This window comes from Mauremys reevesii, linkage group 14 (genome assembly GCF_016161935.1).
Source record: "Mauremys reevesii isolate NIE-2019 linkage group 14, ASM1616193v1, whole genome shotgun sequence".
Lineage (NCBI taxonomy): Eukaryota > Metazoa > Chordata > Testudines > Geoemydidae > Mauremys > Mauremys reevesii.
In genome coordinates this window covers 40,912,279-40,933,674 of record NC_052636.1, presented here as the reverse complement: position 1 = coordinate 40,933,674, position 21,396 = coordinate 40,912,279, and the positions used below count along the sequence as shown (strand labels likewise).

The 21,396-nt window shown below is 47.1% G+C and overlaps 1 pseudogene; it reads left to right on the top strand.

The window, feature by feature from the left end:
* Nucleotides 1–4,404: 4,404 nt before the first annotated feature.
* On the top strand, nucleotides 4,405–20,028 carry LOC120381709 (annotated as a pseudogene).
* The last annotated feature ends 1,368 nt before the right edge of the window (nucleotides 20,029–21,396 follow it).

Sequence of the window (21,396 nt, the reverse complement as noted above, 5' to 3'; positions counted from 1 at the left end):
AAACACTGACATTTTACTGCACATCAGATATAAACTGATATAAAATCCCTTTGATTTTCCACTTTCCTCTCTATTATTTGCAAAAGTAGAGCCAAAATCTCTCAGATTTCCCCCTTTCTCTTTCACTTCTACGTTATTATCAAATATCAATTAAAAATCCTTTCATGTTTGGGGCTGTTCCCCATGTCTCTCAATCCCAGCAACTTCTCTTTTCTTGGAGGAAACCTGTTGCCCTGAATCATTCTCCATCCTGGAGGCTGCAGGGGGTTAAATTTCCCAGTGTTGATCTTTCCCCTCTCCTTTGAGAACCATTTCTCCCCCCCCCCCCTTTATCTGTGTTAAAATGTTTGCCGAAGAAAGAGACCAGCCACATCTTTAATACCCATCAAAGCTCGAGGCCTCCCCCTGTTTCGGGATCAGTGGTCCCCAGCTGGTAACGGGAGAGTTGGCTGGACCCTTTTCTTTTCTCCAGCTGGCACGGGATGAGGAGGTCACTCTGAGTGCAGTGTGGGTCCAGAAGTATCCCAAACCCCATGACAAATGGTCTCTGTGAGAGGTTGATTCCCACAGTGCTAAGATGTAGCCACCTCTGGGGTGGATCCAGGGTGGCCATTATTTGGTAGTGACAGGCCATGGACATTTCTTACCTATTTTGTCCCTCCAGACCTTCCATTCTCCTGTTCAAGAGACATCCCCCAGGGCTCCCTCTGCCTGTGTGACTGGCCAGCAGGGGGCGGTGGTCACTTTCTATCCACTTCTCAGGCACTGTCAGGTAACAGTGTTGCACTGAGGGAAGGGGTGTCTGTGTGGGGAGATTTCAGCTGGAGCTGAAGGGGTGTTGTGGTAGTGGGAGTTGTTTAGGTGACTGGGCAGGTGGGACCCTAATCAAATTGGTGGGTTCTGGAGGTTTGGGGGGGTTGGTTCTGATGTGCCCAGCCCTGAGGTTTTGGGTCCTGGAGGTGGGTGTCGCTGTTGGCTGCAGAACAGTGGGGTTGGGCATCTCTTGAGGGTGGGGCAGGGGGTTGGAGGGAGCCTGGTGCTGTGCCAGGGGCTCTGTCTGGGCTTCCCCCGCAGACTCCTGGGATCGCTGCCCTGCCCTTTGCACAGGGGTGGGGGGGAGGGAGCGGAGCTCTGGCACTAGCTCAGGGGATGCCAGGCAAGCAAAGTGAAGGGTCCCACTGAAAAGCATCAGGGCAGAGAAGGGGGTCCCAGACAAACGACATGGCAGATCCTGCTGGAAATCAGGGGGGTGTCCTAGGCAGGCAGTGAGGGACTGAGTTCCTGGTGGGGTGTCCCTGGCTGCTGGGGGCATTTGGTGGGGAGCCCTTTGGGATTCCCAACCTGGCAATCATGGTCTGGTGGGGCTTCCCTGGCCAGTGGGGCTTTGAGGGGTATCTGGGGTCCCTGGCCAGGGATTCTGGGAGCTGTGTCCCAGGGAATATCTGGTGGGACCCTGGCTAGGGGGTGTCTGTTGCCCCTGGCTGTGGGGTCTGGGCTCTGGGTACTGGGGAATGTCTGGGGGCTGCTACTAACCATGATCCTTCTCTCTGATCAACTTGTGCCAGAGTCCTGGCTCCAAGCACTGCCTGGCATTCCCCAGTCACAGGCCCTGTCACTGTGATAACTTTCTATCCACTTATCAGTCACTGTTAGTGTGAAATCACAGATTTTGCTTTTCTCCTGTTTTGAAAACTGCAGGAACTTTCAGTTCCATTTGGAAAATTGTGCCCCCCAGTCCTTGTCATGGATCTGGGGTATGAGGGAGGTGGGAAGGGGGTCAGCACTGCCACACAATGGTCCCTTCCCCAGCATTCTGGACTCATTCTTTCTGAACTCTAGTTTCATTGAGACCATTGTTAATCCAGAGTCACTGTATGGAAGGACAAGGAGTGACTCCGGATGGACACTGGGGCGAATGAGATCAGCAATTCTCCCTGTGAGTAGGGGCTCTCATTAGCTGCTCTCCCCAGAGAGCTAAAGGAGGGAAGCTGCTCAAACGCTCTGTCCCTCTCTGCTCAGGATACTGGGGTTCAGCTTCCTGGGTCAGAGGCTGCAGCCTCCATTGTGATCTGGGAGACCAGGCTTAGCAGCTGCTGCTCCCCCAGCGGGGTTCTGTGCTGGGAAGTGACCTGAATTAAAGCTGCTTCTCTGCCTGGCCCAGGGGATGACTTTCTCCAGCTGGTCCTAGCCCCCTAGGGCAGCCCTGGGCCCTGTTAATACTAAATTCTGAGTCAGAGTCTCCAGGTAACTGAAAGAAACGGAGGGAAATAGCTGGGGTCTGGCCTTAAAATGACTCTACACAAACAGACCCCCCTCATTTCTCGTCCAATTAACAATTGCAGGAGCAAATCCAGCCATGGGGGAGCAAACTACCCAGGAATGGGACTTTCCTACCAGATGGGCAGGGAGAGGGGAAAAGGAGCTAGAAGGAGAAAGAGAGACTGAAAGGGGCTGTGGGAGAGAAGAGTTTGGAGAGAGATTTCCAGATCTCTAATCTGCCCAGACAGATGTATTACTGCACCCTGGGTAGAGTCACTTTCCTGTGGAAAAGATGAGAATCAGACAGAGGAAAATCCAGTTCCTGACTCCATATCCCTCCTGCTGGGGTGTGGCTGCCGTGCGGTCAGTGTCTGAGGGGATCCCCCACAGTGACTCCTTTGGTTCTGCTTTTTTCTAGCCTTGTGTTCAGAGACTTTGTTACGGGGTGAGGGGAGGGAGAAGGGAGGTTAAAAATGTCACTGTGGGCTTAGCCTGGCAAGAGAGGCCAGGTCTACACTGTACAAAGAGATGAAGCCTTTCTCAGCATGGCAGACTCTAGGTGCCTGTCTGCAGGAAAGGGCCTGGGAATCATGCTGTGAAATGAATTGGAGCCTGTTCTGAAACCTTCACAACTGCCCTTCTCGCCCTGCCAGGCAGCGGAATAATGTCCATGTTTCGCTCCAGTTCATCCCATCCTCTCGTTGGACAGGGGAGAGAAATGGCTGCAGAGGAGCCAGTTCAGGTAGGTATTATCAGGGGGTTGCTGGTGGGCTCCTCCAGGGCGGGAGAGGGACAGCCAATACGTGGGAGATGGGAAGGTTTGCACAGGCTGGTTTGGAGGTTGCAGTCTGGTTTGCAGGAAATGCACAGGGTGGAGAAAGGGAGGAGGACAGGGGTGTGCTAAACCTGCTGGGAGTTATTTAATATGTGGCCTAGATTCTAGGAACAGACCCAGGAGGTTCGGCGGTGGAAATGCTCTAGTTTGTGGAGCAGAAAATAACCCCGCTGCATGGGGCTGGGAAAACTGACCAGACTCATAGTGCTGGAGCCTGACCTGACTAACCAGCGGCTGCTGTGAGATATGAAGGGGGCACCCACCAGTGAGGCTTAGGGGAGATTCCCCTCCCTTCACATCCAGCTCTTCAGAATGGGGAGGTTATTGGGCTTCCTACCAGGGAGCTGTCCCTGGACCCTGCTAGGGGCTCCATCTCCTGAATCAGTCAGTGGCTAGTAGATGTGTGATGGCTCTGCGGGGGGAGTGGTGGGGCTCTCGCTTCGTCCCCTCCCCGTGGTGTTTCCTGGTTGCTCTGAGCTGGGTGGGGGTGGGACTCTGACTGCAATCCACCCAGAGTTTCTGTTTGGCTCCTGTCCCCCATGTATAGGGGGGCTGTGAGTGGGGCAGCAGGTACTGAGTGTTGGACTCTCGCTCTTTCAGGGGCCGGTGACCTTCGAGGAGGTGGCTGTGTATTTCACCAGGGAAGAGTGGGCTCTGCTGGACCCCACTCAGAGAGCCCTCTACAGGGATGTCATGCAGGAGAACCATGAGAATGTGACCTCACTGGGTAAGGGTTACTCTCCCCTCTGTTCTTGGAAGGGGAAAAGGAGAGAGATGGTTCATGCCAGCACCACAATGCCACCTCTACTCTGCCCTGTTGCAGCATCACCCCGATATGCCAGTGACACACACACACTGCCACAGAGCCCCCCCTGCTGCAGAACGCTTTGGGAACAGAGCACAGGAGACGTATCGCACAGTGTCAAATAGCTCCTGTTTCCTCAAGTAAAACTGAGGGTTCGGTGCGGCATGATCAGCAGAAGCTTCCTACCCCTGACCTCTCAAACCCTGAGCCTTCTCCACCCAGACCACAATAATGCTTGGGGTGTAACGAGCTGCTGGAGTCAGAGCTGCTGGCCCAGGGTTACTTATCACACAGACAGTCCGTGCGTCCTTGACTGCTGGCTGGGGGTATCCAGAGAAGGAAGCTCAGTGGCGGATTTAGCGTTAGTGGGGCCCTGTGCTCAGCTTCATTTTAGGGGTCTCTCCTTGGGACTCAGGCAAGAAAAAGAACATTCTCTCATTTCCCTCCCACCCCCATTTTTCATTCTTTTTTTCTTCCTCCACCTCCTAAAAGTACTAGGAAGTAAATGAGGATAAAGCGAGGTACCTTGATTGTTTTTGTTGTCTGAGTTTTCCACAGACCACTTGAAAATCGCTGAGCGTCTCAGTGCACCACCTAATGATCTTTCCAAATATTGTTTGTACCGTTAGCTAACTGTTATAAAGCATTTTGGATAAGAGCCCTTTATTACAAACTAAATAAATAAAAATGTTGGAGTGCAGGGTCTGGCCAGGAGTTAGGGTGTGGAGCAGTTACCAGGAGCAGCTCCTGTTTCATGCGAGCAATGCAGGTGGGGATGTGGGGGGGGCAGGAGGCTTCTGGGAGGGGTGCAGGAGTCAGGGCTGGGGGTGTGTGATGGGCAGGGGGTGGAGGAAGGAAGGGGTTATGGGTGGTTGCAGGAATCAGGGAGGGCAGGGAACGGGTGTGTTTGAGAGGGGTGAAGGAGTAAGGACTGGGGGTGTGAGGGGGTGCAAGGGTCAGGGAGGGCAGGGTGTTCAGGGTGCAGGAGTCAGGGCTGGGGGTGCAGGAGCAGCTGGAGATTGGGGTGCAGGGTCTGGCCAGATTTTAGGATGCAGGAGGGGGCTCAGGGTTGGGGCAGGAGGTTGGGGGTGAAGTGCTTACCTGGGGCAGCTCCCATTTGGTGTGAGGGGTGCAGATGGCAATGTAGAGGGGGGTGTGCAGGAGCTCCCATTTGGTGCTCAGGGTGCAGGTGAGGATGGGGGGGGGGGGTGCAGGACTCAGAGCAGGGGGTGTGAGGGCTCGTTATGTGGGAGGGGATGCTGGGGTCAGGTCTGGTGGCTGGGAGGGTGGGCTGGGGTACTGGGGGTGCTCCCAGCCCCCTACCCTGAGTGGCTCAAGCAGGGGCTGGGGGCAGGGGGGTATGTGATAGGGGAGTGCTTTGTAAAGCAGTGAGCAAGAGACCAGGGAGCTTTTCAAACAGGGCTGCTAACGGGGAGTTTCGTGAGGGAGTTTGGAAGGGGAGTGGGAAGGGGGCGAGGTACTCTTGCCATTCTTTAAAACATTTAAGCTATAATACAAACTTCTTGGTTGAAACAAAACCCCTGTTGTTAACCTAGGTGGCTGTAAGAGAGAATGCAGGCAGAAGCCCAGCAGCAGAGTGGGGGCTATCCTGTTTATTGCTCTCAATGTACCATGTATGATACCTGCCCTGTGGGCGGGGGGCTTACGTGTGCATTCGGTGCAAGGAGCTCCTGGCCCGCAGAGACCGCGTGGAGGCTTTGGAGGCCAGGGTGGTGGAACTGGAGACGCTAAGGGAGGCAGAGAAGTATGTTGATGAGGCTTTTCCGGGACACTGTAGATTTCTCCCACCTCCGGTCAGACAGCCACTGCGCTGTTGAGGAGGATGAAAGGCCCAGGGAAGGAGAGCTGTCAATGGGAGCAGAGGGAAACCTTCCCATAGTTGGGACCCTCCTCCCAGATGGTGTTGGGGTAACCTCTTGCACTGAGGTTACCTCTCCGGGGAGGGAACCCCAGGCATTAAGAAAAGGCAGCTGTTAGTAATGGGAGATTTGATCATTAGAAACAAGGATAGCTGGGTTTGTGATGACCCGGAGAACCGTATGGTGACTTGTCTGCCTGGTGCAAAGGTTGCTGATTTCTCGAGGCATCTAGATAGATTTATGTGTAGTGCTGGGGAGGACCTAGTGGTCGTGGTACGTGTAGGCACCAGTGACATAAGGAACGGTAGGTGAGACATCCTGGAGGCCAAATTTAGTCTGCGAGGAAAGAGACTGAAATCTGGGACCTCTATGGTGGCATTCTCAGAAAAGCTTCCAGTTCCACGCACATGGCCAGGTAGGCAGGCAGAGCTTCAGAGTCTCAATGGGTGGATGAGATGATGGTGTAGTGAGGAGGCGTTTAGATTGATTAGGAAGTGGGGAAACTTTGGGGATGGGGGAGCCTATACAGGAAGGATGGGCTCTACCTAAACCAAAGTGGAACCAAACTGCTGGCACTTAACATTAAAAAGGTTGCAGAGCAGTTTTTAAACTAAGAGATGGGGGAAAGCCAATGGCTGCAGAGGAGCTCGTGGATCGGACAGAGACTTGTCTTAGAGGGGAGTCTAGTGATAGAGATTTTCTAGTTCTAGTCAGGAAGAGAGGCTGGTAGAGGATAAAGTAGGGGCCAGATCATTCACACACAAGAATCTGACACATCAGAAAAGGGCAGACAAATAAACAGCGGCAAGTTTTTAAAATGCTTGTACACAAATGCCAGAAGTCTAAATAATAAGATGGGTGAATTAGAGTGCCTCGTGTTAAAGGAGGATATTGACATAATAGGCATCACAGAAACCTGGTGGAGTGAGGACAATCGATGGGACACAATCATTCCAGAGTACAAAATATATCGGAAGGACAGAGCAGGTCATATTCGGGGGGTGGGGAGGGGAGTGGCACTGTATGTTAAAGAAAATGTAAACTCAAATGTAGTAAAAATCTTAAATGAAACCATATGTTCCATAGAATCTCTATGGATAGTAATTCCATGCTCTAATAAGAATATAACAATAGGGATCTGTTATCGACCACCTGTCAAAGACAGTGATAGTGAGGATGAAATGCGAAGGGAGATTAGAGAGGCTATCAAAATAAAGGAATCCATAATAATGGGAGATTTCAATTATCCCCATATTGACTGGGTACATGTCACCTCAGGACAAAATGTAGAGACAAAATTTCTGGATACTTTAAATGACTGTTTCTTGGAGCAGCTGGTACAAGAACCCGCAATGGGAGAAGCAACTCTCGATTTAGTCCTGAGTGGAGCTCAGGATCTAGTCCAAGGGCTAACTGTAACAGGACCGCTTGGAAATAATGACCATAATATAACAACATTTAACATTCCTGTGGTGGGAAGAACAGCTCAACACTGGCATTTAATTTCAGGAAAGGGAACTATGCAAAAATGAGGGGGTTAGTTAAACAGAAATTAAAAGGTACAATGACTAGAGTGAAATCCCTGCAAGCTGCATGGACACTTTTCAAAAACACAATATTAGAAGCCCAACTTAAATATATACCCCAAATTAAAAAAAACAGCAAAAGAACTAAAAAAGAGTCACCGTGGCTTAACGACCATGTAAAAGAAGCAGTGAGAGATAACAAGGCATCTTCTAAAAAGTGGAAGTCAGATCCTAGTGAGGTACATAGAAAGGAGCATAAACACTACCAAATTAAGTGTAAAAATGTAATAAGAAAAGCCAAAGAGGAGTTTGAAGAAGGGGCTAGCCAAAAACTCAAAAGGTAATAACAAAAGCAGGAAGCCTGCTAAACAACCAGTGGGGCCACTGGACGATTGAGATACGAAAGGAGCCCTTAAAGATGATAAAGTCATTGCGGAGAAACTAAATGGATTCTTTGCTTCAGTCTTCATGGCTGAGGATGTTGGTGAGATTCCCAAACCATTTGTGGGTGACAAATCTGAGGAACTGCCACAGATTGAAGTGTCAATAGAGCAGGTTTTGGAACTACTTGCTAAACTTAACTGTAACAAGTCACCGAACCAGATGGTATTTACCAAGAGTTCTGAAGGAACTCAAATGTGAAATTGAGGAACTATTAGCTATGGTTTGTAACCTGTCCTTTAAATCGGCTTCTGTACCCAATGACTGGAAGATTGCTAATGTAACGCCAATATTGAAAAAGGTGTCTAGAGGCGATCCTGGCAGTTGCAGACCGGTAAGTCTAACGTCTGTACCAGGCAAATTAGTTGAAACAATAGTAAAGGAATAAAATTGTCAGGCACATAGAAGAACAAAAATTGTTGAGCAAAAGTCAATATGGTTTCTGTAAAGGGAAATCATGTCTTACTAATCTATTAGAGTTCTTTGAAGGTGTCAACAAACATGTGGACAAGGGGGAATCCAGTGGACATAGTGTACTTAGATTTCCAGAAAGCCTTTGACAAGGTCCCTCACCAAAGGCTCTTACATAAATTGTTATCATGGGATAAGAGGGAAGATCTTTTCATGGATTGAGAACTGGTTAAAAGACAGGGAACAAAGGGTAGGAATCAATGGTAAATTTTCAGAATGGAGAGGAGTAACTAGGGGTGTTCCCCAAGGGTCAGTCCTAGGACCAATCCTATTCAACGTATTCATAAATGATCTGGAGAAAGGGGTAAACAGTGAGGTGGCAAAGTTTGCAGATGATACTTGTGACGATGCGGTTCTGATGGGACCCAACTGAGAGTGACAAATCGCTTAAAACAGGGCAGTTACAGCCCAAGGCTGGGATTTTTCCACCTCTAAGGCAAACCAAACCAAACCAGCCAGACAAAGAGGATTTTGGTTTCACCCCACTGGTTAACCATAAGACACACAAGCAATTCCCTTAGACACTCCAGTCTAGATGGACCATTGCTCTGATGCAGTGGGCCCTTCCTATGTTCACAGTCTGTATGAGGAGTATCTACTCATTGGGACTCACTGGGGAGCCACAGAAAGGAACAAGATGTGCTGAGGCAAGAAGGCCCCGTCTCAGAGCCCCCGGGGTCACACTTGTCAAAAGCTAGAACTAGGCCCGGCCCAAGAAGGGGGCACTGCCAGGAGAGACTCTACAAAGGCTAAAGCATCAAACAACTTAGTTAACCTGAGAGAGCTGCCTTGGGGACAGTGACAGGGAGAATCCCCAGAGTGACTCCTTTGATTCTGCTCTTCACTGGCCTTTGGTTCATAGAATCATAGAACTGGAAGGGACTTTGGGAGGTCATCTAGTCCAGTCCCCTGCACTCAAGGCAGGACTCAGTATTATCTAGACCATCCCTGAGGTGTTTGTCCAGCCTCCTCTTAAAAATCCCCAATGATGGAGATTCCACAACCTCCCTACGCTATTTGTTCTGGAGCTTAACCACTCTGACAGTTAGGAAGTTTTTTCCTAATCTCCATCCTAAATTGCCCTTGCTGCAGTTTAAGGCCATTACTTCTTGTCCTATCCTCAGAGGTTAAGAACATTTTTTTCTTCCACATCCCTGTAACAACCTTTTATGTACTTGAAAACTATTATCATGTCCTCTCTACTCCAGGCTAAACAAACCCAATTTTTTTCAATCTTCCCTCATAGGTGATGTTTTCTAGACCTTTAATCATTTTTGTTGCTCTTCTCTGGACTTTCTCCAATTTGTCCACATCTTTCCTCATATGTGGCAACCACAAATGGACACAGTACTCCAGTTGTGGCCTAATCCGCACAGAGTGGAGTGGAAGAATTACTACTTGTGTCGTGCTTACAGTACTCCCTCAAATACATCCCAGAATGATGTTTGCCCTTTTGCACTGTTGACTTATACTTAGCTTGTGATCCACTATGGCCCCCAGCTCCCTTTCCGCAGTGCTCCTTCCTGGGCAGGAATTTCCCACTTTGTACGTGTGCACCTGATTGTTCCTTCCTAAATGAAGCACTTTGCATTTGTCCTAATTGAATTTCTTCCTATTTACTTCAGTCCTTTTCTCCAGATCATTTTGAATTTTAATCATAGAATATCAGGGTTGGAAGGGACCACAGGAGGTATCTAGTCCAATCCCCTGCTCAAAGCAGGACAAATCCCCAGACAGATTTTTGCCCCAAATGGCCCCCTCAAGGATTGAACTCACAGCCTTGGGTTTAGCAGGCCAATGCTCAAACCACTGAGCTGTCCCTCCTTGGCCTAGCCTCTAAAGCACTTGCAACCCCTCCCAGCTTGGTATTGTCTGCAAACTTGGTAAGTATAACAGAGGATGTTACTGGGAGGGTTTCACCGTGTCTCAGAGGGTTACACCATGGTGGGAGGGGGCTAGGCCTGTACTGGAATAAGGTCACTCTGTGCTTCACAGTGTGGCAGAACCTAGAGTGTCCATTAGCAGGGAAAAATCAGGGGGGGAATCAGCATGTGGAATGGACAAAAGCCCCCTCTGCATTCTCTCACATTGCCCTTCTCGTCCTGGCAGGCTACAGATTAACGTCCACATTTTGCTCCAGATCATTTCATCCTCCCAAAGGGAAGGAAATGGCTGCACTGGAGCTGGCTCAGGTAAGGGATTCTCAGGGAGCTGGTGGTGGGTTCTGCTTGGAGGGAGAGGAGCAGTAAATGCATAGGAGGATAGGAGTTGCTGGAGGTGGTGGGAGGCAGGAAATATCTCGGGTGGAGAAAGGGAGGGGACAGGATGTGACAAACCTGCTGAGACTTGTGTACTCTAGGGTGTGATGGGTTGTCACCCCTGGGTGCAGTCTGAGTAGGGTTCTGGGAACCGCTGTGCCCTCTAACCCTCAAGCTGGGCTGGCCCTTCTCACACTGCTTTGCTGGAGATTCAGCCAGCCTCTCCAGGCCCTGTTATCACCCAACACGACAGCAGGTGGTGCCATGCATCCAACTAAGCTACCTGAGTGCTTTACCTGAGCCACTCAAGGACAGATAGACGACAACAGCCAATTTCCCAGCTCCCCAACCTTGCACACCTGCTGTAGTATAAATTTAGAATTATACCATCTTATAGTGCACAGGGATCTGTATAATGTCAGCTCATTAATATAGTTCGCCTTCCCCTCGATATGGGAAAGATGTGCACAACAAGCCTGTGCTAACCAAGCTCAGCTTTTCCCCAAACACTTCACTCAAAATGCACTGATTAAGATAAAGAATAAACAAGTGTATTAATGGCAGAAAGGTAGATTTTAAGTAATTATTGTTAGAACAAAAAAGGAGCAGGTTGATCCAGAGGCGGATATGAATACAGGCTTCTTTATTGTGTTACTTGTTCCCCTTGACCCAACTATCGAGTAAGCACTGGATTAGTTACATCACACGCCTTTTATCTAAGTTTGTATGTAAACACCTACATCCGTTACAACACCCCAAAACCCCTTATTAAGTAGTAGAAACACTCATACAATTAGTATACCCACCCCTAGCCACTGTCACAGTATTACACCTATCATAGAGGCATTTTTACCTTGAAAATACCGTTCTTTGCAATAACGTGTTGCCACAAATTTCCCTAAACAGCAGTTCTCAGGGTATGGAGGAAGGGTCAATGAGCAGTTCTCGGGGAAGGGAGGAAGGGGCCATAAGCCAGGGCTTGTTCATGTAGCTGGGAAAGGAAGGGAGGGGGAGGTAACATTTCTTTTACTTTCTTTCACACAAAGGACATTTATTCCAGCAACTACATTTCTTATGCAGCTGCATCAATGTCAATTCTTACAAGCAACAGGGAAAGGAAAAATATGGCAACTTATTTGTTAAGCAAAGAATTACTGCCTGCTTATGCCTTTGTCCCCAATGCATGTCAGCACATTAGCAGCTTCCCAGCTGTTTTACTGAACCCTAACGTATCCCAACAATTCTAAGCCTAACATACTAGATGGATAGAATTTGAATTAGCAATTTCTCACCCTGACTGATGGTACAAGCAGTCCCCCAAGTTTCCATACACAAGCTAGAAATCCCTTTACCCTGGGAGCAGCAGTTCAGTCTTTGTTCCTCAGGTGTTTCCAGGAGTTTGCTTGTGTGGGGAATGAGGCCAAGAGATGATGTCACACCCCACCTTATGTAGCTTTTCCATATGGCGGGAACCATTTGTTCCAAACTAAGTTCCCAGTCCAGTTTGTGAAAAACTACAGGTACCAAAATGGAGTTCGTTGTCATGTGGTCTAGTCACATGTCCTGCTGAGTCATAGTAGCCATGACTCTTAAGCTGGCTGAAACAATCACAGGAAGGCTAAGCTCTTCCATGGTCCATTATCTTTGTTGATGAGCCATCAGCTCTGTCTGGCTTCTTCATTGTTGTACCTGAAAGGCTCGTTGTGGGTGTTACCCAGAGTAAGCACATTTGAAATACAGATACAGAGTCAATATCCATAACTTCAGATACAAACATGATCCATGCACACAAATAGGATAATCATATTCAGCACATGACGCATCTTGCACAAAATGCATCATAATTATGTCCTAATCATATTATAACCATACCACTATGCTGAATATGGGGTGTAGTGTCAGATAGGGCCTAATTTCAAGGCACGGGATTTGGGAATGGAACTTCCCCTCTTTGTGGAACAGGAAATAACCCTCCAGCCAGGGCTGGGACAACTTCCAAGACTCCCAGTGCTGGAGCCTGAATCTACTGCCACTTCATTAGTTACCACCACCCGCAATCTTTGTGATACTGCAAACTTTATCCATGATGATTTTATATTCTGTTCTAGGTCATTGATAAGAATGTTAAATAGCACACAGGCAAAAAGCAATCCTTGTGGGAACCCGCTAGAAATGAATCCACTTGACCATGGTTCCCCATTTACAATCCCAGTTTTTAATCTATTTAATGTATGCTGTGTTTATTTTGTATCATTCTAGTTTTTTAGTCAAAATATTGTGCTGAATCAAGTCATGTGCCTTACAGAAGTCTAGATATATTACATCAATAATATTAGCTGCAACCAAACTTTTGATCTTATCTAATAAGGATATCCAGTTAGTTTGATAGGATCTATTTTCTCTAAACCTTTGTTAATAGGTACTAATTATATTACCTTCCTTTAATTCTTTATTAACGAAATCCAGTATTGACTGCTCCATTATTTTGCTCAGTATTGATATCAGACTGACACTCTTGTAATTAGCTGGGTCATCTCTTTTACCCTTTTTAAATATTGGCACAGCATTAGCTTAATTCCAGTCTTCTGGAATTTCCCCAGTGTTCCAAGTCCTAATTACAATCAACATCAATAGTCCACCACGCTCCTCCACCAGGTGTTTAAAAACTCTTGGATACAAGTTATCTGGACCTGCTTATTTAAACATGTCTAACTGTAATAACTGCTGTTTAATGTCCTTGTGAGTTCTTGTTGGAATGGAAGGAGTGTCGTCGTCAACATCTTATGATACGAGTACAGGATCTGTTTTTCTCCAAATCCAGGAGAGAACACTTATTGAACACTTTTACCTCTTCTGCATTATTTTAGATAATTCTGCCATTTCCGTCTAGTAATTTATCACTACCATTGTTAGGATTAATATACTTTTCAAAACTTCCTTCTTATTTTCATTGATTGGTCATTGATTTCTGATAGCTTCCTCTGACGAGGCGGTTCTGGCGGGACCCAATTCAGGACCACTTGCTCAAACAGGGCAGTCACAGCCCTAGGCTGGGGTTTTCCCACCTCTAAGGCAAACCAAACCAGCCAGACAAAAAGGACTTCGGTTTCACCCCACTGGCTAACCACAAGTCACAAGAGTAATTTCCTTAGACACTCCAGTCTCCCAGTATCACCACCAGTGCCACCCGTCCCGGGGAGGAATGGTTATGAAAACCAACACCCCAATAAAAGAAAAAGGTTCTTTCGATTCCAAAGAATCAAGCCCCAGACTCAGGTCAATATACACATCAGATCTTACCCACAAATCACGCTGTTGCCAATCCTTTAGAATCTAAAATCTAAAGATTTATTCATAAAAGGAAAAAGGTAGAGGTGAGAGCTAGAATTGGTTAAATTGAATCAATGACATACAGTAATGGCAAAGTTCTTAGTTCAGGCTTGTAGCAGTGATGGCATAAACTGCAGGTTCAAATCAAGTCTCTGGAGAACATCCCCCGCTGGGATGGGTCATCAGTCCCTTGTGTAGAGCTTCAGCATGTAGCAAAGTCCCTCCAGAGGTAGAAGCAGGATTGAAGATAAGATGGAGATGAGGCATCAGCCTTTTATAGGCTTTTCCAGGTGTAAGAACCTCTTTGTCCTTACTGTGGAAAATTACAGCAAAATGGAGTCTGGGGTCACATGGGCCAGTCCCTGCATACTTTGCTGAGTCACAAGGCGTATCTGCCTTCTCTCCATGGGTCAGTTGTGTAGCTGATGGTCCTTAATGGGCCATCAAGCAGGCTAGGCAGAGCTAACACCAACTTGTCTGCGATGTCTCCCAGAAGCACAGCACCAGCTTGAAATACAGACAGTATAGAGCCAATATTCATAACTTCAACTACAAAATGATACATACATACAGACAGCATAATCATAACCAGCAACCCATAACCTGGTCTTAGACACCTCATATGACCCCCTTTACATCAGATTTGGTGCCACTACAGGACCTTGGTTGCAACCCATGTTCTATATGGTCCCAATTTATATCAATAACGTCACACTTCCCTTACCAATTTTCTATAATTCTGACCTTCTAACTCAGTTGTGAGCAACCTTTCAGAAGTCTTCATTTATTCACTCTAATTTAAGGTTTTGAGTGCCAGTAATACATTTTAACATTTTTAGAAGATCTTTCTCTGTCTATAATATATAACTAAACTATTGTTGTATGTAAAGTAAATAAGGCTTTTAAAATGTTTAAGAAACTTCATATAAAATTAAATTAAAATGCAGAGCCCCCCGGACTGGTGGCCAGGACCCGGGCATTGTGAGTGCCACGGAAAATCAACTTGCGTGCTGCCTTCAGCACCCGTGCCATAGGTTGCCTACCCCTGTTCTAACTAATATTCTTTACTACTGACTTCCCTTTTCTTTCTTATATTTTATTTGGAGAGTGTTTCCTACCAGGAAGCCATTAGTAGGGTCCAGAGCCAGCCCCATCTCCTATATCAAGCTCTGGCTAGTAGGTATGTGATAAATGTGAAGACCCTGCCTCTGTCTGTCAGCTGGGAGACACAAAGGTTCTCTCTTTCTACCCTCTGATGCCGCCTGGCTATTCTAGGTAAGGTGGGGTGGGACTGTGTTAACATGTGCCTCCCGGGGCTTCCATTTCCCTGGTGCTGCTGTTCCGTGAATAGTGGGGCTGTGAGTGGGGCAGCAGGTATTGAGTGTTGGACTCTTGCTCTTTCAGGGGCCGGTGACCTTCGAGGAGGTGGCTGTGTATTTCACCAAGGGGGAATGGGCACTACTGGACCCTGTTCAGAGAGCCCTCTACAGGGATGTCATGCAGGAGAACTCTGAGACGGTGACCTCGCTGGGTAAGCAGTCCTGTCCCTGGGTTATTAGAAGCTGTGGGGTCTCTGAAGAACCTGAGTAGTAATAACTTTATACCTTTATTCGTCATACAAGTTTTGACAAGTTTCCTTGCCCCCCCTTTTTTGCCTTATCTCCCACCCACTAGTACCATTTTTGGACATGTGCCTTTTTGGTGCCGTCAATCATTTTAAAATTGCATTGAATGTATCCTTATTGGCTACATTCATAACTACATTAGCTTTCATGCCTTTTCCTCATTTTAAGAGGAAAATATGCTGCCTTTAGAATTCTAAATTGAGTAAATAGGTGTGTGACTCATGCATGGCTTGTGTGACAGTCAGATGAGCTCTTTTAGGAGAGCGTGTAATGTTACCATTCAGGATCCCATGGGTGAAGGGTTAAGCGAGCCGTGGGAGGGACGGAGACGGGGTAGTAGATATGCCAGGACATGGGGCGGGTGTGTGCAGGGTTAGAGCTAAGAAGCAGCAGGGAGGTAGGAGGCTGTGAGAGACGAGGAGAAAATACAAGAAGTTCTCAAGTTGCCGGGAGGTGGTGCTGGCTGAGAGTAATGGGAAGAAGGGGAGGGAAGTGTGGGGGAAGGGCACCCAGGAAGTGGGCTGGGTGGGTCAGTGGGAGGGAGGAGAGGTTTGGGGATCTGGAGCTGTGGGGGATCCCAGACCTTTAACCCCGAATCCCTACCCATGCCTTGTTGCTTTAGAGCCTCCACTCCAGTTTTATTTCTGTTCAGTTTCACTTTATTATACATTTTTTTCCCCAAATATTATTCTTTTAACTCTTGACCTCCCTCTCCCACTCATTACCCCCCTCCTCACATAACCTCCCCATCTCCTATGCACAGCGACCCCGGCCACCGATCCTGAGTCCTTTCTGCATCTTCCCTCCCAGAGCATGGCCCCTACCCAGGCACAAATGGGCACTTCGTTGATGATGTGTCAGGGTGGTATAGTCTGTACAATTTTTACTCCTATAAGATTACATATTCCGAAGCCCTTCACACCAGTCGGGCTTATCTCTATACGCCAATACCGTCTGTTCCCCAGTGTTCCCTTCCTAGCTCTGATGCCGCAGAGCCTGGCCTGTGTCCCTGTTCCCGTTCGCCCCCTAACCAACATTCATGGGGCCTCATCTGGAGCACTGTGTCCAGTTTTGGGCCCAACACTATAAGAAGGATGTGGAAAAATTGGAAAGCATCCAGCGGGGGGCAACAAAATGGTTAGGGACTGGAACACATGACTTCTGAGGAGAGGCTGAGGGAACTGGGATTGTTTAGTCTGCAGAAGAGAAGAATGAGGGGGGATTTGATAGCTGTTTTCAACTATCTGAAAGGGGGCTCCAAAGAGGATGGATCTAGGGGTACGTCTTCACTACCCGCCAGATCGGCGGGTAGCAATCGATTTCTCGGAGTTCGATATATCGCGTCTCATCTAGACGCAATATATTGAACTCCGAACGCTCCCGTCGACTCCGGAACTCCACCACCGAGAACGGTGGTGGCGGAGTCGATGGGGGAGCCGCGGACGTCGATCCCGCGGCGTGAGGACAGGTAAGTAATTCGAACTAAGGTATTCGACTTCAGCTACGCTATTCGTGTAGCTGAAGTTGCGTACCTTAGATCGAACTCCCCCCCGCCCCCCCCCCCAGTGTAGACCAGGCCTAGACTGTTTTCAGTGGTAGCAGATGACAGAATAAAGAGTAATGATTTCAAGTTGCAATGGGGGAGGTTTAGGTTGGATATTAGGAAACACTATTTCACTAGGAGGGTGGTGAAGGCCTGGGATGAGTTCCCCACGGAGGTGGTGGAATCTCCTTCCTTAGAGGTTTTTAAGATCAGGCTTGACAAAGCCTTGGCTGGGATGATTTAGTTGGGAGTGATCCTGCTTTGAGCAGGGTGGGACTAGATACCTCCTGAGGTCCCTTCCTACCCTGATATTCTATTATTCCAATTTCCTTCCTCCCTCCTGTTTGACCCCATTTATAGAGTAATATTCTCAGCTATACCTTAACCAGTAATTGTGCTGAAATTTAACTAACCAATTCTAACATATTGTGACATAATTCTCTAACCCAGGCGTCAGCCACCTTTCAGAAGTGGTGTGCTGAGTCTTCATTTATTCACTCTAATTTAAGATTTCATGTGCCAATAATACATTTTAACGTTTTTAGAAAGTCTCTTTCTATAAGTCTATAATACATAATTGAACTATTGTATGTAAAGTCAGTAAGGTTTTAAAATGTTTAAGAAGCTTCATTTAAAATTAATTAAAATGCAGAGCCTTCTGGACCGGTGGCCAGGACCTGGGCAGTGTGAGTGCCACTGAAAATCAGCTCGTGTGCCGCCATAGGTTGCCTACTCCTGCTCTAACCAATTATAAACCACTACCCTAATTAACTTACACCTGGCAACATTAATTATACAGGAGAGAAACAATTAGAGAACCAGACTGATTAACAATGTAAAAGTGGTGGCCATAAAGATAAAGCAATACAGAAATGAGGGTTTCACAACCACAACCATTGATAAGTGATTTCTTGCCAGACAGGCTGGTATCAAATTAAGGTTTCTTTAACCATCTTAAGATCCAGACAGGATCATCTTCCTAAGAGCCCAATAGCACCTTATTTCAGTGTGACTGGTTTGGGATGTGAGGATGTGACCCTTCACTTCCCAGCTTATGGCTGCCCCTGGTGCTTAGCCAAAGGCCTTAGCCTAAGAACAAGGCCTCAGGCTATCCTAGTGAGAGAAGGCCCAGACACAGGCACACTGTGATTTTGATTCTTTGTTTTCATACTCCTGTAACTAGCTAAGTGATAAAAATACCCCTAAGTTCTTAAAGTCTAGGCTTTGCAGGCAGGCCTGAATATCTCTATTCTAACAGAGGGTTCTACCCCCTCCCCCATGCTGTGTCTGTCTTGTCTATTTAGACTGTAAATTCTTCAGAGCATGGGCCATCTACTATTCTGCATTTGTACTGTGCCTAGCACAACGGAGACACACTGTTAGTTGGTCCTTAGGCCTAAGGTAATGCGTATGATTAATAATAATAATAATAACTCTCCTGCCACTTGGAGCCAAGGAAGCTGGTCTTGGGATGTTACTGCTTAAAAATGATCTGAGCTTAAAACCATGGAATATTCTTTGTGACAAGTATCCCACAAATTCCACCGACCTCCCTTGTTTTCTTTGTCTGACATAGGGTTTCTAAATTCCAAACCTGATGTGGTCTCACAGCTGGAACGAGGGGAAGAGCCGTGGGTCCTGGACCTCCAGGGTTCTGAGAAAGAAGTGCTTCCAAGAGCTGCCTGCACAGGTGAGGACTTGGTTAAAGCAAGTCAAAAACTGTCCGTGAATACAGGAAACATTTGGGATGCCGCATAAAGACCTTGTGAGCTCTCCAAGTTCAGGATTGTTCCCTGCAGATGTGGAATAATTAGGCAGATGTCACTCATGGCTTCCCACCTATCCTGACTAACAACTGGCAGCAGATCCCTACCTGATTCCACTTTCCCCTGCATGTTCTGGTGAAATGCAGACCAAAACTGATCCCTTCCTCTCTTCTCTGGGGAAAATCAGCTCCTGATAGGTTTGATCTCTCCGGCACATATTTTGGTTTGTTCATCCCTTTTAAAATTCCTGTCTCTGAGATTTCCTTTTCTCAGGCACAGGGAGTGACCTATGTCTGGATTCTCTCTGTCTCCCATCAGGTGATAGGATGGTGCGTGAGAATGAGGAGCAGAAACCCCAGCAGGAAGATGTTGAGCAAGGAGCACCACATGGGACGTTATCAGGAAGACCCAAAGGGAATGTTTCCAGGAGTTGTGCACTCCGAGAAACAGTAAAAGCCTCTGAGACTCAGCAGAGGCCAGGGGAGAACTTCAGTAGCCTCTCAGACCTTATTACACATGAGAGAATCAACTTGGAAGAGACAAACTACACAGGTCACGAGTGCGGTAAAAGCTTCACTCAGCGCTCAAACCTTATCACACATCAGAGAATCCACACAGGGGAGACGCCCTACATGTGCTCTGAGTGCGGGAAAAGCTTCAGTCAGCGCTCAAACCTTATCAGACATCAGAGAACCCACACGGGGAGACGCCCTACATGCGCTGAGTGCGGGAAAAGCTTCAGTCGGCGCTCAAACCTTATCACACATCAGAGAATCCACACAGGGGAGACACCGTACACGTGCGCTGAGTGCGGGAAAAGCTTCAATCGGCGCTCAAAACTTATTACACATCAGAGAATCCACACAGGGGAGACGCCCTACACGTGCGCTGAGTGCGGGAAAAGCTTCAGTCGGCGCTCAGTCCTTATCAGACATAAGAGAATCCACACAGGGGAGACACCGTACACGTGCGCTGAGTGCGGGAAAAGCTTCAGTCGGCGCTCAAACCTTATCACACATCAGAGAATCCACACAGGGGAGACGCCCTACACGTGCGCTGAGTGCGGGAAAAGCTTCAGTCAGCGCTCACACCTTATCAGACATCAGAGAATCCACACAGGGGAGACACCCTACATGTGCGCTGAGTGCGGGAAAAGCTTCAGTCGGCGCTCACACCTTATCAGACATCAGAGAATCCACACATGAGAGATACCCTACACATTCTCTGAGTGCGGGAAAAGTTTCATTGAGCACTCAGACTTTGTCAGACATCGTAGAATCCACAGTGGAGAGAGACCCTACACATGCTCTGCATTTGGGAAAAGCTTCAGTCAGATGTCATTCCCTATTAGATATCAGAAAATCCAAATCGGAGAGAACTGTAAGAAATGCCTTTGTTGGGGCTTCCCAAAGATTTGTTTTTTAAAAAATCACATTTGCTAATTCCAATATAGTGATCTTTGCACCATCTTCACTGTGGTCTCTCAGCTCTGCCAGATGAGTTGCCTGCTTCTGCCTTTTGCAGCTCACCCGTCTTTGGGGTCAATCCTGTGATCTTTTCTATCAGCTCCTTTCCTTTTGACTTGTAGGAGCGTGTGTCCCTCCAGCCAGGAATTTCATCAGCTTTATGTGGGGGAGAGAGGGTTGATGCCAAAAAGCTACCCTGAGGCAAAAGTTACCTGTGCCTTACATCCACTAGGACTGTACATGGAATTGGGTGCTCAAGTTAGTGATTTTGGTGTAAAAAGACAATTATAGCTGTAGAGCAGAAGAAGCCCAGGGAGTGAACCTAACAGACAATGATCAAGTGATCTCTCTCCTGCCATCCATCTCCATCCTCTGACAAACAGAGGCTAGGGACACCATTCCTTTCCCATCCTGGCTAATAGCCATTAATGGACTTAACCTCCATGAATTTATCCAGTTTTCTTTTAAACCCTGTTATAGTCCTAGCCTTCACAACCTCTTCAGGCAAGGAGTTCCACAAGTTGACTGTGCGCTGTGTGAAGAAGAACTTCCTTTTATTTGTTTTAAACCAGCTGCCTATTAATTTCATTTGGTGGCCCCTAGTTCTTGTATTATGGGAGTAAGTAAATAACTTTTCCTTATCTACTTTCTCCACATCACTCATGATTTTATATACCTCTATCATATTCCCTCTTAGTCTCCTCTTTTCCAAGCTGAAAAGCCCTAGCCTCTTTAATCTCTCCTCATATGGGACCCGTTCCAAACCCCTAATCATTTTAATTGCCCTTCTCTGAACCTTTTCTAATGCCAGTATATCTTTTTTGAGATGAGGAGACCACATCTGTACATAGAATTCAAGATGTGGGCATACCATGGAGTTATATAAGGGTAATAATATAGTCAGTCTTATTCTCTATTCCTTTTTTAATGATTCCTAACATCCTGTTTGCTTTTTTGACCGCCTCTGCACACTGCGTGGACATCTTCAGAGAACTATCCACAATGACTCCAAAATCTTTTTCCTGATTTGTTGTAGCTAAATTAGTCCCCATCATATTTTATGTATAATTGGAGTTATTTTTTCCAATATGCATTACTTTACATTTATTCACATTAAATTTCATTTTCCATTTTGTTGCCCAATCACTTAGTTTTGTGAGATTTTTTTTAAGTTCTTCACAATCTGCTTTG